Source organism: Nomascus leucogenys, chromosome 20, assembly GCF_006542625.1.
Source record: "Nomascus leucogenys isolate Asia chromosome 20, Asia_NLE_v1, whole genome shotgun sequence".
Lineage (NCBI taxonomy): Eukaryota > Metazoa > Chordata > Mammalia > Primates > Hylobatidae > Nomascus > Nomascus leucogenys.
In genome coordinates this window covers 66,896,855-66,911,394 of record NC_044400.1, presented here as the reverse complement: position 1 = coordinate 66,911,394, position 14,540 = coordinate 66,896,855, and positions in this window count along the sequence as shown.

Below are 14,540 nucleotides of genomic sequence, written 5' to 3'. Positions count from 1 at the left end.
AATTTCCCCATATTATCATAAAATAGGTGTATTAGTCCATTTTCACACTGCTATAAAGATCTACCTGAGAATGAGTAATTTATAAAGGAAAGAGGTTTAGTTGACTCATAGTTCCATAGGGCTGAGGAGGCCTCAGGAAACTTACAATCATAGTGGAAGGCAAAGGAGAAGCAAGCACTTTCTTCACAAGGTGGCTGGAGACACAGAGAGTGAAGGGGAAAGTGCCACTTTTAAACCATCAGATCTCATATAAACCCACTCACCATCATGAGAACAACATGGGGGGATCTGCCTCCATGATCCAATCACCTCCCACTAGATCCCTCCCTTGAGACATGGAGATTACAATTCAAGATGAGATTTGTTTGGGGACACAGAGCCAAACCATATCATTCTTCCCCTGGCCCTCCCAAATCTCATGTCCTTTTCACATTTCAAAACCAATCGTGACTTCCTAACAGTCCCCCCAGGTTTTAACCCATTCCAGCATTAACTGAAAAGTCCAAGTCCAAAGTCTCATCTAAGACAAGGCAAGTCCCTTCTGCTTTTGAGCCTGTAAAATCAAAAGCAAATTAGTTACCTCCAAGATATAATGGGGGTACAGGCATTGGGTAAATGTTCCTGTTCCAAGTGGGAGAAATTGTCCAAAACAAAGGGGCCACGGGCCCCATTAAAGGTTTCATTTAATGAGTGCAGGGCCCTCATTAAATCTTAAAACTCCAAAATGATCTTCTTTGACTCCATGTCTCACATCCAGAGCCTGCTGATGCAAGGGGTGGGCTCCTATGACCTTAGGCAGGTCCACTCCTGTGATTCTGCAGGGTACAGCCCCTGTGACTGCTTTCATAGACTGTTGAGTGCCTGTGGCTTTTCCAGGTGCATGGTGCAAGCTGTCAGTGGCTCTACTATTCTAAGGTCTGGAGGGTGGTGGGTCTCTTCTCACAGCTCCATTAGATAGTGTCACAGTAGGGACTTTGTGTGGGTGCTCCAACTCCACATTTCGCCTCTGCATTGCCCTAGTAGAGGTTCTCTGTGAGGGTTTCACCCTTGCAGTAGACTTCTGCCTGGACATCCATGTATACCATATATCCTCTGAAATCTAGATAGAGGTTCCAAAAATCTCTACTCTTGTCTCCTGTACACCTGTAGGCCCAAGACCAGGTGGAAACTGCCAAAAGTTGGGGCTTACACCCTCTTAAGCCATGGCCCAAACTGTACCTTGGGCCCCTTTAGCCATGGCTGGAGCTGCAGTGGCTGAGATGCAGAGCACCAACTACTGAGGCTGCACACAGTAGCAGAGCCCTGGGCCTGGCCCATGAAACCATTTTCCTCTCCTAGGCCTTCAGGCCTGTGATGGAGGGGCTGCCTTGAAGATCTCTAAAATGCTCTGGAGACATTTTCCCCACTGTCTTGGTGATTAACATTTGGCTCCTCATTACTTATGCAAATTTCTGCAGCTGGTTGAATTCCTCCCCAAAAAGTGGGTTTCTCTTTTCTACCTCATGGTTTGGCTGCAAATTTTCCAAACTTTTATGCACTGCTTCCTTTTTAAACATAAGTTCCAATTTCCAATCATCTCTTTATGAATGCATATGACTGTATGCTTTCAGAAATATCCAGGCATGCATGTAATCTCAGCACTTTGAAAGGCAGAGGCGGGCAGATCACTTGAGGTCAGGAGTTTGAGACTGGCCTGGCCAACATGGTGAAACTGTGTCTTTACTAAAAATACAAGAATTATCTGGGCGTGGTGGCAGATGTCTATAATCCCACTTACTCAGGAGAATGAGGCAGGAGAGTCACTTGAACTTAGGAGGTGGAGGTTGCAGTGAGCTAAGATTGTACCAATGCACTCCAGCCTAGTCAACAGAGTGAGACTCCATCTTAAAAAAAGAAAAAGAAAAAGAAAAAAAATCCAGGTCACACCTTGAATATTTTATTGGTTAGAAATTTCTTCTTCCAGATACCCTAAATCATCTCTCTCAAGTTCAAAGTTCTACAGAGCTCTAGGACAGGGGCAAAATGCCACCAGTCTCTTTGCTAAAGCATAGCAAGAGTGACCTTTGCTCCAATTCCCAATAAGTTCTTCTCTCCATCTGCCATCACTTCAGCCTAGACTTCTTTGCCAATATCACTATCAGCATTTTGGTCAAAACAATTAACAAGTCTCTAGGAAGTTCCAAACTCTCCCACATCTTCTTCTGAGCCCTCCAAACTGTTCCAGCCTCTTCCCATTACTCAATTTCAAAGTTCCTTTCACATTTTCAAGTATCTTTATAGCAGTGCCTCAAACTCCTGGTTCCAATTTTCTGTATTAGTCCATTTTCACACTGCTATAAAGAGCTACGCAAAACTGCGTAGCTTATAAAGGAAAGAATTTTAGTTGACTCACAGTTCCACATCACTTACGGGGCCTCAGGAAACTTACAATAATGGTGGAAGGCAAAGGAAAAGCAAACACCTTCAGATGGTGGCAGGAAAGAGAGAGAGCGAAGGGAGAAGTGCCAGTTTTAAACCATCATATCTTGTGAGAACTCACTCACTATTACAAGAACAACATGCGGAAAACCACCCCTGTGATCCAGTCACCTCCCACCAGTTCCCTCCATCAACATGTGGGGATTAAAATTTGAGATGAGATTTGGGTGGAGACACAGAGCCAAACCATATCAATAGATATTATAGTTCTTTTCAATTTTTGTCCATTTGATGAATGTATAAGGTGAATTTAATCTCCGTTTTCCTGGCTACTAGCAAATTTGAGTGTTTAAAAAAATTTGGGGGAGACATTTAAATTTGCTTTTAAGTAAAATATCTTTTCAGGTCCTTCGCCTGTTTTTATGCTAAATTTTCTTTGTCAGTTTATAAGAGCTGTTTGTGTATAATAGATATTATATCTGAATTACAAAATTTTTCAAACAATCATCTGTCAACTGGCTGTGATTTTATCTTTTGTCACATTTGAATTTAAAACATCTTTATATAGACAAATGTTGTCTTTTTTTACTTCTTAAATATCTTCTGGCTCTCCAATCTTGGTTAAAGCCTCCCCTTGCTCCTAATTTGATTATGTAGTTTCCTGAATATATATTCTTGCACTATTTTTGTCTATCTTCTTAGCCAGCTTTGCTAGTTTAATTTATTAAACAGGATATATTATTTCCTGAATGCAACTACTGTGTTTGTCATATATTAAATGTTCTTATATCCTGGGATTATTCTCTATTGCTATGCCAATGTCATCCTCATTTTATTAAAGTGGCTTTATGATACGTTCTGATATCTGGTTGGGTCAATCTTCTCTCAAGGTTGATTGCATTATATTTATCTATTAATTTTAAGATACTTGTGGTTTTATATTAACTATTTTCACACAGGAGAGATGGTGTGTCTTTAAATATATTCAGATCTTGTTTTAAGTACTTCAATAATATTTTATTATTTTATTTATATGGATCCTGTGTCTTTCTTGTTAAATATGTTCCTATGAGTTTTACAGTAAATGGAATATATTTAGTTTCTATTGTCACTTATTGGTGCTTACTGCTTAAATAAAACTGTTAAATATGTTGTTTAAAAAAGACTATTAAATATACATATATCCACTTGTAACATTTCAAAAAATTAATTATAGTAGTTTCTTTAAAAAAACTACAGTCTCTTAATTTTGCTCTTACCCTTGACTGATAGTTTGACCTCTTATAGAATTCTAGACTGAAATTATTTTCCTTCATAACCTTGAAGGCATTAGTTCTTTTGTCTTCTATGTTGCTGATAAACTTGATACTGGTTGGATTCTCATTTCCTCATAAGTAAGTTTTATTTTTTCTCGGAGGAAACTTATAGGGTATTTCTTTTTATCTGCAGTGTTCTGAAATTTTACATTTCTGATTTGAAGTATTTCATTTTGCCATTTACTCTGCTGGAAACTCAGTGGAACATTTCGATTTAGAAATTTTGCTTTTTTCAGTTCTATATATTTTCTTCTTTAAAAATGTATTTTGTCATTTCCTCACATTTTTTTTTTCATGAAAGTTCTTACTTTCTCAAATTCTTTTTAGTCTAACATTGAGTGTCCTGAATTCATTTCTTTTGTCTCTATTTTTTTTTTTTTTTTTATCTTCTACTTTCTAGAAACAGGAATCTGGGCTTAGCTTCCCTGAGCCAAACCCTTCATGACCACCTGCATCCCTCATGTAACATACGTAAGAATATGTTTGTTGTAACCCACTGAGACTTTGAGTTGTTTGTTACAGAGCAAAAAATGACTAAGACGATGTGTCTATTTCTTTGTCTTTTTGCAATATATACCGGTAGGTTGCCTTTTAAATTATTTGATATATATCTTTCTATTTTTCTAATTGCCCCTTTTTCATAATGATTTGTATTTTTATTTCTTTGCATTTGTATTTCTTTAATTTCTCTGAGGATACTATTTTTTAAGTGTATCATCTGTTTTTTTTTGAACTGTATCTCTTTGTGATCATCAATTTATAAGTACTCAAGTAGAGTTTAAAGTAAAAGGATTGAAAAATATAGATCATGAACCACTGTAAGTGTAAGAAAGTGAGTATAGCAATATCAATAGAAGACTAAGTAGATTTCAACACAGAGCATTGCCAGAGATAAAGGGGACATTTCATCATGATATGAGACTTCTTGAAGCTATGATAGAGAAAGACAGATTTTTTTTCACTGTTGTGGGAATAGATGAATATTGTATTTTTTAAATCTGGACTTTCACTGAGGATAGAGCCCCATTACAGGTCCTGCTTCATGCAAAGGCCTAGGGTTTATTTTCAAGGGGTCATAGTTTCTTCTCTGTGTGACCACCTGTTGTGGTTTTCCTAGGTTCTGTCATTATCACTCATCAGCAGAGAAGTCTTAGCATCTGCACTTACTTACCACTCACCTACAGCATAGGGCTATTTTTTGGTTCTGGTGGATTTATCTTGCTTTCTCTTGTACTCAGAAATGCCCTCTAAGTCATATTTGTCATAACTCATCTAGTATCTACATAATTTTCAGTGGCAGGGCCTTTTAGAATATCTAGTCCAGGCTACTGCTCAAAGAGGAAGCCCTATCTTGCCTTTCAAACTCTAGCTGCATCATTTACAAGTGACCTTGGGCAAATTAATCTCTATGATGTCCAACTTCTTCACCTATAAAAGAAGACAGTAATATCTACTTCATAATTTTGTGTTATATGCTACTATAGTATAACTTGTAGCTGCTTATTTTTTCTGTGGTTTACATTATTAGTAAAAATTAGGGGTTAAATATATGTATCTTGAATAAAGTAGAATCATGAAACATTCTGCTTCAGGGGTTGGCAAATGACTGCATGTAGGCTGGTCACCTGTGTTTAGAAATATTGGAACACAGTCATGCTTGTTTGTATTTATATTGTCTATCACTGTGGCTTTACAATGGCAGAGTTGAACAGTTACGACAGAGACTGACACAAGTTTAAAATGCGCAATATATGACCTTTGAGGAAAAAGATTGCCTATCCCTGTTGTGGTATATAGAAGCAATGAATTTTCAAGGCTGAGCTCAATGCTACACCACCTGAAGACTTGTAAATATTTACATTAGAACTTCTATTATACTGTGTGGCATTTAGCTTTTTGAGTAATCCGCTTAGTTACTTGCCCTCCATTCCTTCATCAGCCATCAAGCTTTCCACTGTCCTAAACTCAATTTGTCCCATCAACTCCTCAAATAGAAAACTTCCCAAGCATCCTTTTTATCTATTCCTCAGATTAAGCTCATCTTAGCTCATTTTCTGTTGCTATAATAGAATACCACAGACTGGATAGTTTATGAAGAAAAGAGATTTGACTCATGGTTCTAGAGACTGCAAAGTCCAAGAGCATGGGATTGGCATCTGGTGAGGGTTATCTCATGGTGGAAGTGGAAAGTGGAAGTGCGCATGGAGACAGAGAAATGGAGGCTGTATTTATCCTTTTATCAGGAGCCCACTCCTACAATAACTAACCCACTGCTAAAATAACTAACAATAACGGTATTAATTCATTCGTGAGGGTAGAGCCTTCATGATGTAACCACCTCCTAAAGGTCCTACCTCTTAATACTGTAACAAAGGCAATTAAATTTCAACATAAGTTTGGGAGGAAACATTCAAACCATAACAAGCCCCTCTTACTATATCCCTTATTTTTGATGTTCTCATGATTTTCAAATATTTTATTTCTTTTTCTTTATTTTACATTTTGTTTCAAACAAAAACAAAAGCACCAAAGTAAAATAGCACACTTGTGTCCAATCAGTTTCCCAGTTGTGACAATTCTTTTCTCAGCCCGCTGTCATTCTCGAATCTGTTGACTTTCTTTTCATTTTAACTGCTACTGCTCTAGTTTGCACCTTGTTTCCTCATGTCTGGATGTTTTCCCTGTTCTGGGCTTATCTTCCATTCCATCGTCTTATCCCACTGTAATCTTATACACCTTAAACTCTATCTTCTTGGGGCTATTCACTGTTCTTCAAACACCTCCTTTCCTTCCACACCTTCTTGCCTTTGTTTCTATGATTATATCAGGAGGGTTATCAGCCTCTTCATTTCTCCACCCATCAGTATTTTCCTGCTCATCATTCAAGGCTTAACTCAAACTCTCTCTCTTTCTAGAATTCTTTCACTGTCTCCCCTGGAAGAATTTCCTTCCTTCTTTCAATAGCTAGTGCTCCCCCAGTACATTAGAGTGCTGAGTCTATTCTTAGTGAATTGTATTAGTATTATTTGTTTAAATCTCTCTCTGTGCCACTAGATTATAATTCACCTTAGGGTAAGTGTGCGGTCTCATTCATCTTTATGCTTATTGTGGTGCCTGGTACAGGAGCCTGTTTGATAAAGGTTCGCTGAATAAAAAGGCAAGTTTAAATAGGCTCTAAAGAATTTTAATCAAATTGTGAATAATTGCTCATAAATACTCTTTTGGGGTTGATGACATAGAAAGACAACCACAGCTTCCCACACAAACACTCAGGACTCTTGGACAAAGCTATTACCAACCCTGGATGGCAAATTTTTACATCCATAAATAATCCTGAGCAAGCTGCTCTGTGAAAATTCCCTTTTCCTTTCGGGAGTGAGTAAGCCAAAGATGTTAATTGTGAAAATTCAGAGAAAAGTTGTAATCTGTAGGATGATGGTTTGAACATCTCAAACTTTAGCTAAAAATTAGTAGTTTATTCAGACAGTTTTCCTCTACTCGTCTTGAACAGTATAAAAGCCTCATGATAAAAGATTCAGCTAATAATTTCCCCTGAAGTGTAAATAGCATTTGGATACATACTACTTATCATTTTTATAAGAAAGGTGTCTATAAATACCATTTTACAGAAGGATAATCCAATGCCCATAAACATTGAAAAAAGTAGATCTTTTAGAAAGTCTGTAGGAATTAAGGTTAGACAAAACTTATTTTCTGCATTATTTATTCTGGCTATAAAAATAACCTCATGGGCTCTTGCAGGAGGGCTGGAAAACAAATGGTGGAGGCTATGGAAGTAGAAGGTCTGAGAAAACAATAATAGAATATTTATATTCTTGGCTACCAGACTCCTAGGAGCCTCAGCCATGACTCCATGCCTAGAGTAGGTTGTAATTTTGAGTAAGCTTCCTGGGGAAGGTGAGCCTAGTCTAGGGTGGATGGTAGAGCCCACCATTGAGCCTTGGGGTCTCAAAACCCAAGGATAACCTGCTGGCTGCTAGTTTGGTTTGAGCCCAGTGGAACTGATCTGAATAAAGAGTGGCCTGCACCTACTAATAACTACAATAAAGTATGATTAAGTATAAAAGTAGAGACATTTATACAATGCAACAAGAAATGCAACTCCATTTTTCTCAGATGAGGAAATCAAAGCTGAGTATCTTTTCAAGGTCACCCAGTCAACAAATGGCAGAGCCAGAATTTGAACACTGTTCTGTTTTACTTATAGGTCTGTGTTTTAAGTTAATATGTGAATCCACATTTCTGATAATATATGTATATGTATACATCTTTACACACACACACACACACACACACACACATTATTTGCAGTATGTAGTAAAATTTTTTTTTTTTTTTTTTTTTTTTTGAGATGGAATCTCGCTCTGTCGCCCAGGCTGGAGTGCAGTGGCGCAATCTCGGCTCACTGCAAGCTCCGCCTCCCGGGTTCACGCCATTCTTCTGCCTCAGCCTCTCTGAGTAGCTGGGACTACAGGCGCCCGCCACCACGCCCGGCTAATTTTTTGTATTTGTTAGTAGAGACAGGGTTTCACCATGGTCTCGATCTCCTGACCTCGTGATCTACCCGCCTCGGCCTCCCAAAGTGCTGGGATTACAAGCGTGAGCCACCGCGCCCAGCTGTAGTAAAAATTTAAGTGGCTCACCACACCTGGGGGACTCTGGAATCTTTAATCTCCGTCTGTGTTTAAGGAGTCTGTACTATTTGGCTATTGCTATGTAACAAATTATTCTAAAACTTTGTAATAGCAATTATTGGTTGTGCTACATTTTCTATGGGTCAGGAACCTGGGAATGACTTATCTGGTTGCTTCTGGCTCAAGATTTCTCATGGGCCGTAATCAAGCCATCGACAAGGATTGTGGTCTCAGAAGGAGTATAGATTGAGAGGGGGTTCTACTTCCAACCCACTCATGTGTTTATTGGCAAGCCTCAATATTTCACCACATGGCCCTCTTCACAGAGTTGCTCCGTAACATGGCAATGAGCTTCCCATAGGGTAAGCAATACAAGAGCAAGCAAGAACACTCCAAGATAGAAGCCAGTCTTTCATAATCTAATCTCTGAAAGTGACATATCGTTGCTTCTGCCATATTCTCTTCATTAGAAGTGAGTCACTAAGTCCAGCCCTCACTCACTTGGGGAGAATTACTTGAGGGCACGAATACCAGAAAGTTTGCACCACTGGGGCCATCTTGGCAGTCTACCACAGGAGATGTTTCTAGTCTTTTTATCATCAGCCTTTTCTAAGACCAGTTTCCTGGGCTCATCAGTACTTGTATTTAGAGTATTGTGGAATCACTATTGCAAGCTTCAGACAGAAGTCAGTGCAATGTGGCATCACATCTTATCATCCTGGGCAATCCTCACAGCTAGTGTTACTTTCTGGTGACAGATCTGTAGGTAGTAGAGCATTCTGCTAGGATCAAGAAATCAGGTCATTGTTATTATTAATACAATTGTCTTTGAGAAAAGCAGAGGCATAATAATATTTATCTGTTTTCACACTAAATGGGATATTAAAAATTTTGTATCCATGTGTTCCATTGTATTGCTAAGAGCAAAATTTACATGAATACAATTGGTGCTGTGGCATGGCATAGGAGACTTGGGTCTCAGTCCGGATCCTAGCTGTGTGAACATAATACTTAATCTCTCTGGTTCTCAGTTTCCTTGTCTGTAAAATGAGGTGGTTAAACAAGAGCAGCGTTCAACCAAAAGCCTACAGGGAGCTTTAGGAAGCAAAGAGAGGGTAAAGAGATCAGCTGTAGCACAAAAGGGAGTAACGGAACTATGAGAATTGGAGCATGCACACACTATCTCAAGAAGACTACTAAAAGTACAAAAATTAGCTGGGTGTGGTGGTGTGCACCTGTAGTCCCAGCTACTAGGGAGGCTGGGGTAGGAGAATCACTTGAACCCAGGAGGCGGAGATTGCAGTGAGCTGAGATCACATCACTGCACTCCAGCCTGGGCCACAGAGCGAGACTCCATCTCAAAAAAAAAAAAAAAAAAATGACATCAGCCCATTATTGTCACAGGGAGACATGGGCACAGTGTTGCTGGTTCTTTTGATTTTTCAAAAGAAGTTGAAAATTCAGGTCTTTTGTAACTTTTTTTATTTTAAGCTTTGTATAGGCCAAACAATATTCAGCTTGTGAATGGTCAGTTTGAAATCCCTAGAACATACTTTTCATTTAAAGATATAAACTTAGGAATGAATACTATAATATATAACACATTCATTGCATACATTGGGAAAACATCTTTTTAAGGTGAGACTATCATAGTTACATGCAATATTCTTTGTATTCCTTTAGGTGGTTTGTTTTTCCAACATTCCAACTGGTTTAGAAAAATCTACATTTCTGCTCCAAGGAAATCAATAAAGAACCATTAATGTGAAAGACACTTCTCATTTCATTTATATTTGACCCTTAGTGCTGCTAGAAAAATAGAATAGGAACCACAAAATGAGAAATTTAAATGAATCTTGATGCTATCTGATAGGAATCTTTACCACTTAGGGTCATGGACTTAGTGAGAACATCTATCTAATACTTGTTAAAATTAAGTCATAAATTATGTTCATAAAAATTTTTATAAATAACCTCACACAGGGTCAATGTCAACAGAAGAAATTAGAAAAGCAATTGAGGAGTCCTGATGAATGAGCTCATGGGCCCTGGAACTGACGGCATGATTGTCAGGACCCAATTTTTATCTAACAAACACGCAAATGCCATCGTTAATATTGACACAGGGAAGTTAAATGGAGACACTCTCTATGATAAAATGTCATTTTGGAATAATTAATATGAATATCATGAGTTTAAATACACAGAAGAGACATAAAATGGAAAATTCAGGGCCCTGTGAGCAGTGAAAGTGATAATTGGGAGGTAGCTATTTCTACAAGGTTCTATGCATTTTCTTTCTTTCTTTTCTTCTTTTAAGTTGGTTAGATGGAAAGGATTGCTATTGCACTAATTTTAGGGAAATTATTGTCTTCATCACCAGTTTCAGGTTTCAGAGCAGGCACATCTGACTCCAAAGAAATACATTGCCATTTCTGCCTTTATATCAGCTGCAGGCCCCCTACTGTGTCACGGTTTGCCACAGTTACTACTTGAGGCCGTCACTACAACAGTTACTACTACTTAAAACCATCAATACGAGACTGAACGAAGGGGGATGAATGTAGATATGAAAACTTAAGACAAAAGAAACTATTTTAAAGGAAGGGAACCAGGGAAGAAGAGGAGAACTCCCTGCTTCTAGTGAGCAAAGGCGGCCCCTGAGCTTCCACAGCCTTCTTATTTATTGGGTAGCAAGAGCAGGGAGGAGGAGGTAACGATTTGTCAGCTGCTTAATTGATCACAGGTTCTCATTATTACGAACAGGCTTCAGTTATTATGCCTAATCATAAGAAACACTTGCAACTGGGTCGTGACTGCCCTCAGCAGTCTTTCCGGGCGGCAGACGCAGTTTGTCAGTTCGCCAACATTCTGCACCCGGAAGAAACAGTTTGCTGCCCACTCATACAGCCTCCAGTGGTATACAGAGTTGATTACGACCCTCAGTCCTTCGGCCTCCAACACTTCTGGTCCTGTAGGGACGGCAGTACACAATATAGATCCAGTGACTTACGTTTCAGGCCCAAAGTTGCCTGGAATCCTGTCCAGATCACCTACTTACTGGCTCTGTGGCCTTGGGTAAGTCACTTAACATCTTTCTGCCTTTGTTTCCTCATCTGTCAGGGATAATCTTCATACATGAGGTTGAAGATTAAATTAGTTGATGTATATGAAGTATATAAAGTGCTCGTAAGACACAGCATAGCTAACAAACGGTAAGTGTTCAATTAACTTTAGCTATTACCATTATTATTGCTTTTTCCTAATGCATTTGCTTACCTCAGAAGACTTCCCTTTCTTGCTGCATTTGCTGTATCTACCATGGTGCTTCCTTTTGGCTGGCTCGTGTTTTCTGGCTAGTTATCTTTCATTACTGTGTTCTTTTTTGTGTGCGTGTGGTGTGTGTGTGTGTGTGTGTGTGTGTGTGTGTTTAGAATTGAATCTGCAGCAAGCAATTCCTGGTGCCAAACTTACTTGAAAGGGGGTTTCAATGGTGAAAATTTCTTAGAGATAACAGGTACCTGTCATACTTAATAGATAGAAGGGCTCCTGGATGTGTTTCCAGGGAGCTGGCTTACCGCAGAGCTCTGTATGTAGGCCTCAAGATGCAGCCATAAAAAATGATGAGTTCATGTCCTTTGTAGGGACATGGATGAAGCTGGAAACCATCATTCTCAGTAAACTATCGCAAGGACAAAAAACCAAACACCGCATGTTCTCACTCATAGGTGGGAACTGAACAATGAGAACTCATGGACACAGGAAGGGGAACATCACACTCCGGGGACTGTTGTGGGGTGGGGGGAGGGGGGAGGGACAGCATTAGGAGATATACCTAATGCTAAATGACGAGTTAATGGGTGCAGCAAAACAACATGGCACATGGATACATATGTAACAAACCTGCACATTGTGCACATGTACCCTAAAACCTAAAGTATAATAATAAAAAAAAAAAAAAGATTCTGATAGGAGGCCACCACCACTGATTTGGATCTTAATATTAAAAAATTTCCAGCTTTCTCTCTGCAAAAAGGGAGCTACACTCACTTCTTTTTCTAGATTTTGCTCATGTTTTACTGTCTTTAAAAAATGTTTCCAGAGTCGTCATCTTCCAAGTAGAATTGACCACTTTCTCTTTGGTGCTGTCACTTCATCCTACACCAACTTTAGGGACTAAAATGACATGGGACTCATGCCATTTTAGTGTAAGGTTTTGTGCCCATGTGTGATCTCCTCTACATATAATTCCCTGGAAGGCAGATATCTCCAGTGCTAAAATCAGGCCTGGCATAGAATGGGCCCTTGGAAAACACTTCTTGAGTGAGGGTGAGGAGCAGGTAGGCTGCCAGGAAAATGGCTCTGTTGGTGAGGAAACTTGATGGAGGAGCATTCATTTGTTCATTCGAACTGGATCAGATTCTGTTCAGACATCATTTTTTAAGGAAGATTTCTGTATGACTACCAAGGAAGTAATTCCCCGGAAGGATACTGTCGCCTGGACTTGGCACGGCTACCTTTAACAACACTTGAGTAGGGTTATCTATCTCAAGCATAAAATCACACATGCACACACACAATAATGCACAGATATATAGAAGAGTATTGGGATCTGGTTTTAAATACCAAACTCATACCGACATATTCCATGGTATGCTGGACTCCTTGGCCAGGAGGTTAGTATTTCTTCTGGCCTTACTGAGGTTCTTCTTGTCTTTAGATCCCTGGGTTTTGAGTCTTAACCCATTTGGTCCCCTCTGAGTCTCATGCTGGTCCTCTGGTCTGGAAGCCTCATTATGTCTGAACTAATATTTTCCATGTAGAAAGGTCTCATCCACTTGGTCTGTAGGCAATGATGTAAATTCTTCTAGGTTTTCTAATTTGATTATGCTGAGTATGGCAACTGCATTTCAATGGTCACTGCTATTTTTATAACCAATTGTTATTACATAGTTAAGTTTTAAAAGTTAAGAGATGACCTAGAATGCCTTCTCATACCTTCCTCATGCCTTCTGAAGTGGCTGTGATTTCAGTTTAGTATAAAGAACACCTTTCAGGTTGACTGATGGCTGCAAGATTGTTTGCTATTCAGATGTCCTCTTTCCTCTCTATTTTCTGTCTATCACCACAAATGTCTCCGGATAGCACTAGCTGAGGTCAAATCTGTCTGCTCAGGAGTCTGTTACAATATCTCAGTGAATATAACATATTTGGGCCCTTGTGAATTAACTGTTTCATTCCAGTCACATATGGTAACATAGTTTTGGTACAGACTTGATATCTAACCATGCAACTGTCCAGTGAAGCCTTTTACTATTTGGATAGAGGGAGAAGATTAGGAGAAGAAAGTGAAAAGGCAGTGTGATACAATAGAAAGAGTGTGAATTAGGGTTATACGGACCTGACTTTGAATTCTAGGCCCATTTCCAAGCCATGTGATATCAGGAAAGTTATTTAACCTCTGTGAACCTTAGGTTTCTCATCAGAGATGTGGGAATAATAAATAGTGCCTATTTCATATGAGTATTGTGAGTATTAAATGAGATCATACAAATTCTATGGAAGTAAATGTTAGCCTAAAAAATAAAACCCATCAATCATTGAGGCATTTGTCTGAATTAGATGATCAGATTCTTTCTGCTCTGAGAGCAAGCTTGAATTTAAATAAGGAGCAAGTGCAGGTGAGAGAGAGGTCTAGAGACTGCAGTAAGATTGAAGAGCAGATGGGACTTTAGGACAGGGAGTACCGTAAAGGAAAGAAAAAATAATGGAGCATTGCCACTTTGTCATAGACCTGGAGCTAGGCTGTTTAACTCGTATTATCTCGTTCCATTTTTGAAACCTTTTGACTTACACATTTAGACAATTGTACAAATGAGAAAATTAGAGGGTCCCACAGAGAGGGGGAAGGATTTGGGCATTATGTCAAAGGGAAATGATAAAGCTTAAATGACTGAATAGAGATTGACTCTGAAGTTCACAGGCTGAGTTGTAAACCTTTCCCGGAGAGGAAGCTGAGGGGAGTGCTGTGGTGGGGTTAAGGGGTCGACCAAAACCAGCTTAATTCTCACTGTTTCAGAGACAGCAGTTCATATGGAATGACATGATAGCATTTCTTCCCCCGAAAAAGAGTCCATAGAAAAATTTCCAT